Source organism: Eptesicus fuscus, chromosome 8 (assembly GCF_027574615.1).
Source record: "Eptesicus fuscus isolate TK198812 chromosome 8, DD_ASM_mEF_20220401, whole genome shotgun sequence".
NCBI classification, from domain to species: Eukaryota; Metazoa; Chordata; class Mammalia; order Chiroptera; family Vespertilionidae; genus Eptesicus; species Eptesicus fuscus.
In genome coordinates this window covers 55,100,926-55,111,716 of record NC_072480.1, presented here as the reverse complement: position 1 = coordinate 55,111,716, position 10,791 = coordinate 55,100,926, and positions in this window count along the sequence as shown.

Sequence of the window (10,791 nt, the reverse complement as noted above, 5' to 3'; positions counted from 1 at the left end):
CCGTGTGGGATTTTATTGAGTTCTTTAATTTTCAAATGTTCACTAATCTAGCAACAATCCTAGGGTAAATCTGATAATTTTATGTTAGCTACCAATCCCTATATTCTGACCTCAGAGCTGTCCTCAAGACCTGTAGAAGTGACTCATTACTTTCACCCCATTTCCAACCAAACACCTCCAACACTACCCCGAAAGCCCTAACCCAAAGTGTCTTGTGATTTTGTCCTATGTAATCTGTAACCTACAGGCTGCTGGAGGGTTTGGGCTTTTGAGCATTAGCTTCCAGTTCTCTCGGGTAGTGCCATTCATAGTAAAAGGCCAATCTTTCTCCACTGCCATTCTTGGTTCTGCAAGTACGGGGTGGAGGGACTCTCTGTTCTATAACAGATTGGATGTTAGTTTTAAGAGACAAAGCTATCAAAGCAGTCATTACAAATTTGTTCAAAGAACTAAAGGAAAGTATGATTATAAAAGTAAAGGAAGACATGATGACAATGCCTCATCAAATAAAGAAAATCAATAAAGGGACAGCACTTATAAAGAACAGCCAAATGGAAATTTTGTAGTTAAAAAGTACAACTGAAATAAAAAAAAAAAATCACTAGAGGCTCAGCAGATTACATCTGGGAGAAGAACACGATAAATAAGTGATTATATAAGTTCAATATTCCTAACATTTCCAGATAATTTAAAAGAAATTAACCTTTAAATGCTTTCCATGTACCAACAAATAAAAACTGTTCTTATAAAAACTACCAAAAAGCTTTAAGAATTCAATTTTATATAATTTTAACAAATCTTTGGCAAACAAGCCTATTTTTTAAAATAAATATTTATTGTTCAGATTATTACAAAAGTTTCTCCTTTTTACACCCATAGCTCCCCTCCACCTGGTTCCCACCCCACCCTCTGCCCTTACCGCCCCTCCCCCCCCCACTGTCCTCATCCATAGGTGTACGATTTTTGTCCAGTCTCTTCCTGCACTGCCCCTCTGAGAATTATCAGTCCACTCCATTTCTATGCCCCCGATTCTATTATATTCACCAGTTTATTCTGTTCATCCGATTTTTTATTCACTTGATTTTTAGGTTCACTTGTTGATAGATATGTATTTGTTGTTCATAATTTTTATCTTTACTTTTTTCTTCTTCCTCTTTTTAAAGAATACCTTTCAACATTTCATATAATACTGGTTTGGTGATGATGAACTCCTTTAGCTTTTTCTTATTTGTGAAGCTCTTTATCTGACCTTCAATTCTGAATGATAACTTTGCTGGGTAGAGTAATCTTGGTTGTAGGTTCTTTCTATTCATCACTTTGAATATTTCTTGCCACTCCCTTCTGGCCTGCATAGTTTCTGTTCAGAAATCAGCTGACAATCGTATGGGTGCTCCCTTGTAGGTAACTAACGGTTTTTCTCTTGCTGCTTTTAATATTCTCTCTTTGTATTTTGCTCTTGGCATTTTAATTATAATGTGTCTTGGTGTGGTCCTCTTTGGATTCCTTTTGTTTGGGGTTCCTGGACTTGTAAGTCTATTTCTCTCACCAGGTGGGGGAAGTTTTCAGTCATTATTTCTTCAAATAGCTTTTCAGTATCTTGCTCTCTCTCTTCTTCTGGCACCCCTATAATTCTGATGTTGGTACGCTTGAAATTGTCCCAGAGGCTTCTTACACTATCTTCAACTTTTTGGATTCTTTTTTCTTTTTCTTTTCTGGTTGAGTGTTTTTTGCTTCTTTGTATTTCAAATCTTTGACTTGATTCTTGCGTTCCTCTAGTCTGCTGTTGGGTCTCTGTATAATATTTTTTATTTCAGTCAGTGTATGTTTAATTTCTAGTTGGTCCTTTTTCATATCCTTGAGGGTCTGGCTAAATTTATCGGCCTTTTCTAGGAAATTCTTAAAAAACCTTATAACCGTGGTTTTGAATTCTATATCCAGTCGTTTGTTTTCCTCATTTCTTTCATTTGTGATCTGTTACTTTGTCTCCACATTTTCGCTGCTTCCCTGAGTTGCTAGGGTAGCTTTGTGTGCTAGGTTTCCTATATGGCCCAGTGGGTCGGCCTCCCAGTCACCTGAGGTGGACACTCTTGGTGCACCCCTTTGTGGACTGTGTGTACAGCCTTGTTGTAGTTAAGTCTTGATTGTTATTAGTATCACTGGAAGGAATTGACCTCCAGGCCAATTGGCTATGTGTATCAGCTGTGTCTATGCTGGGAGACCTGTGCTGGAGACAGCCTTATAGGACCAGACTTGCAAAATTGCAAAAGCCTCTGTGCTCAGCTTGGATGGGGCGGAGTCTCAGGGCTCAGCAGACAGTCTTGGCTTCCTGTCAGCCCTGCCCTTGCGCGTGTGCCTCCAGACCTCTGCCTTCCGCAGCTCCCCTGAGTTTCCGCCTAACAGTCCAGATTCCCCCAGGCTTGCCTGGAACTGGGGTTCAGTGCAGTCGGAACTGGGGTTCAGTGCAGTCAGGAGCTTCCGACTCCCTTCCGCTAGGGAGAACTAGCAGCAACCTCAGCAGTCAGTCTTCTCTGCGCGCGTGAGCCTCCAGACCCTTACCCACCGCGGCTTCCCTGAGTCTCCGAGTTTCCATGTGCCTTTCTCTCTACCTGACAGTCCAGACTCCCCCCATATGAGCCTGCGTCCACGGGGTTTCGCCCGGAACTGGGGTTCAGTGCAGTCGGACCTGGGGTTCAGTGCAGTCGGGGGCTTCCTTCCCTCTCCCACCAGAGAAAGCCAGCCAGGCACTCAGCCGCTCTTCCTCTCTGCGCGTGTGTCTCCGTACCTCAGTCCTTTGCAGCTCCTCTGATTTTCCGTGAGCTTTTTTCTTTCCTTCTAGTTGTAGAATTTCCACTCAGCCAGCTTTCCTGTGGTTCTGGATGCTGTCCGTTCTGTCTTTTAGTTGTAGTTTTGAAATTGTTGTGTGAGGCAGCAGTTTAGGTGTTTACCTATGCCGCCATCTTGGTTTCTCCCAAACAAGCCTATTTTAATAAAAATAGCTGTTTTCTGAGTTACCAGTGTTAAGTATGACATAAGCACACATTTTTATTCTACATGGCATGCTCCTTCTCAACTTACACAAGTTTGCAGTTAAAAAAAAAAGCTGCATTACATCCACTAAATGTATAAGATTATGAAAAATGTAAATTTGTGTTTAAATTGAATCTCTGTAACAGACTATTTCATCAGTAATTATGTTTTGTAGCATGCTAGCTTGAGATAGTTTCGAAAATCTTTAGATCACTTAAAATCTTATACTTAGGCTAAATTAAGTTAGTAAATGGATATTCATTACACAACTAGATAATTTATAAGATACAATACTGAAATATTAATGACCAAGTATATTAAGTTTATGTGCTTTTGCCTCTCATTTTTATACAATACACTGAGGCCACATTTATGTTGATAAATGTGTTCAGTTTATTTAAAAAATATTTTTATTAATTTCAGAGTGGAAGGGAGAGGGAGAGAAAGAAATAGAAACATTAATGATGAGAATCATTGATTAGTTGCTTCCTGCACACCCCCTTTTGGGGATCAAGCTCACAACCTGGGTATGTGCCCTTGACCAGAATGGAACCAGGGACCCTTCAGTCGGCAGGCCAATGCTCTATCCACTGAGTCAAACCAGCTAGGGCAAATGTGTTCATTTTTTAAAAAGATATATTTTTGTTGATTTTTTAGAGGGAAAGCTAAAAACACTGATGATAGAGAAACATTGATTGGCTGCCTCCTGCACTCCCCTTTCTGGGGATTGAGCTTATAATCCAGGCATGTGCCCTGACAGGTAATTGAACTGGTGACCTCTTGGTTCATGGGTCAATGCTCAACCACTGAGCCACACCAGCTGGACAAATATGTTCATTTTTTACCAACTGAGTTGTACTCTATGGAAGTATATAGCTATAAAAACTTGTGATATGCATGTTCATAAGCTTTGCTAGTTTGTACAAAATGCTAATGTAATGACAGTTGAAATTATTCACATCCTACTTTTCTCTATGAATGTAGTTAAAAGTTATAATCAATATATTTGAATAAGACTCTACTAGGAGGAATAGTGGCAGAGAACTTTTTATGTGAAATATACAGGGTGTCTTAGGAAAAAATAAAAGAGTCATCTATAATAACAAAAGCATAATATGCAAATCGACTGAACAGCTGAACAGCAGAATGACCGTCCGGATGACCTACCAGATGAAGCTGGGGCTGCGAAGGCCTACTCTTGCATGAATTTCATGCACCGGGCCTCTAGTTTTATCATAAAGTAAAATGACTGGTTGTTTTCAGAATGAGAAATAGGAATGTGTAGAACAAAACCTGAATGAATATAAAAAGTCACAGAATGTTCACAAAAAGGGAATCTTATTTGTCAGGTTCAAAGCTAGCTAAATTTGTAAGATTTTTATTGAAGACCTCTAGTTTTAAACATTATAATAATGCAAAAATAAAATTTGGTTTTCTCTCTGTTAAAAACCAAAACAAAATTTTCATGGATAATTACTGTGCTCTTAATGAGAGGTGGTAAAAGGTTTTTCTTTACCTCTGATTAATAGACCTTGCAGGCAAAGATTCTCTGTCTTATCAGGATTATTTTCTGTGTTTAATGTTGAATTTTTTTTCATGTCATTGATTATTTAAGAGAACAAAGCCTCACTTTTGAAAGAGCTAAGGTTCTTTAAAATCATGTTATCTCCTATGTCTACTTTTAAATTCTTTTATTGGCACTTGTTTAAATAGGTAGCCAAGTATTGTTCTCACTAACTCATGATCCTATTCAATCAAATGTTGAAACCTCCTGACAACTTTTGATATTTTGCTTTCCCCAAATCAAATCCTGAAAGACATATTTTGCACTTTTAGATTTCCCAGGTGCTCCTGGGATTATCAAAAAGGGTTTGTTCTTTCACCTTGTAAAAAGAGAGATGCTGGAAATAATTAGGTTATTTGATATGAGTTTCAGGGGAAGTGTTGTCAAGTCAGAAGAGGAGGTTACCCTTATGTGGGTTAAATTTGTATGAGTAAAATGTTATTAATATAAATATTGCAGAAATCACCTGAGATTTCTAGAGATTTGTCACTGCACTGTGACAAATCTGTGACAAATGTGACATGTTCCTATTTACCAGAGTCCTGGTGCTACTTTGCCCAATAATAAACAAGAGTTTAGCATGATCAGTCATAATTTCAGTTGCTTTTAACCCTTTGCACTTGCTTGCTTTTTTCTCAATTCCTTTATTCTACTCGGGATTTAATTTTTTAAATACCCCAGATTTTACAAAGTGCGGCAGTAGAATAAAAAACTGGAGTTTCTTTTCATACAAACTTATTTATTTGGATTTTTTAATATTTCAAATTATTGATACATTCAAAAAGTATAAAAAGAGCTGCTACTGATGCTAACTGTGTCGAGTCACACTCGACATCCGAGTGCAAAAGGTTAAAATATTAATTTGGGCACAACTTTACTTATTTGAAATCAGTAATGACCTTGATATATTCTTAGTATATGCATAATACATTATGTCTCTGGGTTATTATACATCTGAATATTTTCCCTTCTGTAAAGAGATTATCCTCAACTATTTTTATAAATTAGATTATTATCAACCATTCTTTGAAAATAGAGATTTATATCTAAACATAATCAATATACATTTGATCTAACATTTTTTTGATTGACTTTCGTTTGTTTTGCATGTCACAGAAATAACAAAATGTTCTTGTCAGTTACATTATTCCTGCAATGAACTCTCATCCGATCTGTCACTTTTGAAATTTATAATTAGTCAGTCAACCACGGTGATTTTAAGTTCTTTGTCATCTACAGATAGCTGTTTGTTATATTCTGATGCTTCCCTGAAAACACTTGCAAATCTGTTATTGCAGATTGCTTTTTTTTTTTTAACAAACAGTGATTATTTCCAAGGCCCTTAGAATGCGAGTATGCCAGTCAGATACTCTTGGGCACGACCTTCTGATGACATTCCATAAATAACTTTACGACCACACAGTAGACTAAATCAGGATTTCCAGAATCTTAGTGGAGAAGCAGATGTGTTCATGAGATTGCTAAACCAAGATAAAAGAGAACGAGAATTAAATAAATAAAACTAAATGAATTGATAAAGGGTGAGTATGAGTTTTGTTCAGAATATTGCTGATGTTTTAATATTTTATTTTCTGGATATATGGAACCACTTTCTCTTTTCTCTTAAGCCATCTATAACTCAAAACAATCTAGTAGACTATGCTTTTATAAACAGAAGTGAAACATTGATCTTTTTATCCCTGTGGAACCCTCCACAATTTGGAAACTCTTATTGAGTATCTTTAACTTCGTGATAATGTAGTAAATTGCGTAGGTTCAGCAAGTGTTTGTCTGACCTGTTAGCAAAACTTCATTGGAAACATTGGTTATGCGAATTGTTAATTCATTCTAGTTTCCTTCAATATCTACTCCAACCCTTCAAACTAACATTTCCAATGTAGTCCCAAAAACAAAAACCTGAATACTGGGATCCTTATCAGGACTCTAGGATGACTCACACCTGTTTTTTTGGTCCTCCCCCCACTCCCCCCCACCTCACTCATGATCTGAAGAAGTACTGTTTGCAAAATCTTGACAAATTCACATATTCACCTGTGGTCTTGTCACTACAGCAGACCAAGCATGGGTTAGATTTCTCCCCGAAAAAGCCAATGTCTAGGCCTCTAAGTCAGTCTTGTGAAATGGTTGGATCATGCATACCTCTATACAAAAAGTCATCAATACTGTGGACAACATCATTTAAAGCACTGACACCTTATTTTTTTTAAAAAAACCATAATGAGCAGTGTGGCACAATAGAAACATTCTCACCCACCAACCTCCTGGTATCTGCTGGACTGGAGACTCTCCATCTTCAACTCCTGGTACTTTAACACTATTATACGAATACTAGAAGCCTGGTGCATGAAAATTCGTGCCTGCCCCCTCCCACAGTCCGGGAGCCCTCAGGGGATGTCCTAAGCCACAGTCTGGCCTCCCTCTGCAGGAGGTGACGGGGCCTATCAGGGGAAGGCTCCACCTCCATCACTCCCCCGCTGCTGCCACTGCCGGCCGCCTGCCTGCCCTTGGCCCTCGCAGCCGCCGTGGCTTTGTCTGGAAGGACATCCAGAAGGACGTTCAGCGGTCCGGTCTAATGAGCATATTATGCTTTTATTATTATAGATTTATCTTTTTCATTTCAGGCACCCCTCTTTTAAGAGCACTAACCTCTAGGACTCTAAATCAACTGATGTTTACTATCATGACCCAATAGGGTTCAATTATCTTTTACACCCAGATGCACCATTCTTAGGTTTATGACTACTTCTGGGCAAACTAAACCCAAAGCAAGTAGAAGGAAGGTAATAATAAGTATTATAGTGGTGACAGTGATGCACTTTACCTGAGGCCTGTCTGTGGTGCTGGAAAACAGCAAAGGTTAGAAAGCCCCTCCATCCTTTTGTGTCCGGCTAATGGCTCACAACGAAGAACCAACCTGCTCCGTATGACTTACATAAGACTGCTGCCACGCTTCTCAGGCCTCCCCTTAGGCTCAGGGATGACTCACTCCTTTACTTGTGACATGGCCACACACAGACGTTTCCCCTTTACCTGAACGTGCTGATAGGGCAAGACTCAGAACCACCAATTCCCTGTTGTTGTTTTGTCTTGTGAATGATTAGCTGAGAAACTAGGCGGATGGAAAGATAAACATTTCCTATTCAGCTGATTGAGACTTCCCATGATCACAGAAAAATCCCAAATGTAAATTACCCAGTTATAACTTGCTTATGTCTCTCTATAAAGTAAAGTATAAAGCGAAACTACCCTGCTGAGGTACTTTGATGTTCAGATCAAGGGTTTCATCCTATTTCAATATCCTAAATAAAAGTAACTCACTTCATCAGGGTGGCTTTAAGCAAAAAATTAATGAGATAGTGAAAATCAACAAAACTAAAAGTTCTTTGAAAACATTAACAAAGTTGACAAATCTTTATCTAAAATGACCAAGAGAAAAAGAGAAGACTCAAATTACTAAGATTGGAAATATAGAGAGCAAATCCTACCTAATAATAGACAAATAGGCAAATTGACCGCACCTTCACTACGCCCAAGCCACACCCACCAGCCAAGCCATGCCCACCAACCAATCAGGACGTGTATGCAAATTACCCCAACAAAGATGGCGGCTAATTTGCATATCAAGACAGCGTAGAAAGAAGCCAAGAGCTGCAGAAGGGAGCAAAGCTGTGGAGAAGCAAGCAAGCCGGGGGGAGGAGAAGGGAGGAGTGGAGGCGGGGCCAGGGGAGAAGGGAGAAAAGCAGGTGGGCTGGCGGAGAAGGCGGGGCGGGGGAGAAGGGAGGAGTGGAGGTGGGGCCGGGGGAGAAGGGAGGAGCAGAGGCAGGGCCAGGGGAGAAGGAAGAAGAGTGGGCAGGCTGGCGGAGAAGGGAGAAAAGCAGGTGGGCTGGCGGAGAAGGGGGGGCGGGGGACAAGGGAGAAGAGCAGGCAGTGGGGGGTAGAGTGCAGCAGGAAACCCTATTGCAGGATGACAGTTGGGGGTGGGGGACCCAGGCCTGCAGGGGAGGGCAGTTGGGGGTGACCAGGCCAGCAGGGGAGGGCATTTAAGGGTAACCGGGCCTGCAACGGGAATGCTAGTTTACTATAAACTTTACAGAAATAAAACGAATTCTAATAAATACTATGAACAACCTTTTAATACTATGAATAAAAAGTAGGCCCTAACCAGTTTGGCTCAGTGGATAGAGCGTCGGCCTGCAGACTGAAGGGTCCCAGGTTCGATTCTGGTCAAGGGCATGTATCTTGGTTGCGGGCACATCCCTAGTAGGGGTGTGCAGGAGGCAGCTGATTGATGTTTCTAACTTTCTATCCCTCTCCCTTCCTCTCTGTAAAGAAAAAAAAAAAATCAATAAAAATATATTTAAAAAAAGATAACTTAGTTAAAATAGCCAAAAATGTAGAAGGACTCAACTATATAAACTTATTCAACAAAAATAGAAATTCTTAACAGACATATAGGAAGTAAAGTCAATTAAATTAGCAACAACAACAACACACAAAAAGGGAACTACTCACAAGGAATGACCAGTCCCATATTGCTTCACTGGTGAATTTGAACTTACTCAAATAATTAATATCAAATTTTTATTGACTCATCAAAAAAATAGGATAAGGGGCACTACTCAACTCATTCTATGATGCTAGCGTTACAATGATACTAAAACTAGATAAAAACATCATAAGGTAAAAATAAACACCCAAAACTGCAGACCAATACTTCTTTAAATATGCAAATATCTTCAACAAAATACTAGCAAACTTCTGAGGAATTTACTAAAGAACTATTATAACTTGCAAACAAGGCCAGCAAGGTTTCAGGATATAAGATCGCTACACAAAAATAAAGTATTTTTATATACTTGCAATGAACAAACCAAAAATAAAATTACGAAAACAATTTAATTTTAAATAGCAACAAAAAGAAGAATATACTGTGGATACTTTTAACTAAAGGAGTGTAAACTTTATACTTTTAAAACTAAAAAATATTGCAAGAAATTAAAGATGACCTAGGTAAATGGAAAGGGCATAGATCAAATGACTTAATATTATTCGGATGCAATACTCCTCATATTGATCTACAGATTCAATGCAATGCTTATCAAAGTCATAAGTTTTTTCCATAAATTGACAAGCAGGTCCTAAAATTCATATGGAAATTTAAAGGACCTAGAAGAACAACAATAATTTTGAAAAAGCAAAACAAATTTGGAGGACTCACACTACCTAGTTTCAAAACATGTTACAAAGCTACCATAATCAAACAGGAAAGCATTGGTTAGACATATAGATCAGTGAAATATAATTAAAGGACCAGAAATATACCCTCACATTTAGGATCAACTGATTTTCAACAAGGCACCAAAACAATTCAATGGACAAATAATTGTCTTTTAAAAACACATGCGAAAAAAAAAGATTAAACTCCCCCATACACACAATATACAGAATTAATTCAAAATGGATTAAAAAATTAAATGTAAGATCTAGAATTATAAACCTCTTAAAAGAAAAAAAGACACGAATATTTGTGGCCTTATATTACATACTTGTTTTTTAGATACCACACCAAAAACCACAGGAATAAAAATCTATCTATCTATCTATCTATCTATCAACTATGATCTATCTATCAGTGTGTGTGTGTGTGTGTGTGTGTGTGTGTGTGTGTGTATATGTATACATATATATGTATATATACACATATATGTGTTCAATGAAATGAAATGTGCTACACATAATGGTGTTATGTAGCACATTCAATAATATATGAATTAGACCTCATCAAAATGAAAACTTTTGTGTTACACACAACACAATTAAGAAAGTAAAAAGACCTCACAGAATGGAAGAAAATATTTGTAGATCATATATATAACAGGGAATAAGCCTCCATAATATGTAAAGAAAATTTATACTCAGTAATAAAAGATAAATAACCCAAATAAGAAATTAGAAAATAATCTGAATAAACATTTCTCTCTATTTGGAGAAATATGAATATAATATGGTAATATGCACATGAAAAGATACTCAATATCATCAGTCATTAGAAAAATGCAAAATAAAAGCACAACAATATACAATTTCACACCACTACGATGGGTATAATAAAAAGACAGATAATAACATACAGTACTAGGCAAAAGTAAGTATGGAAAGTATTACAATCCTATCTAATA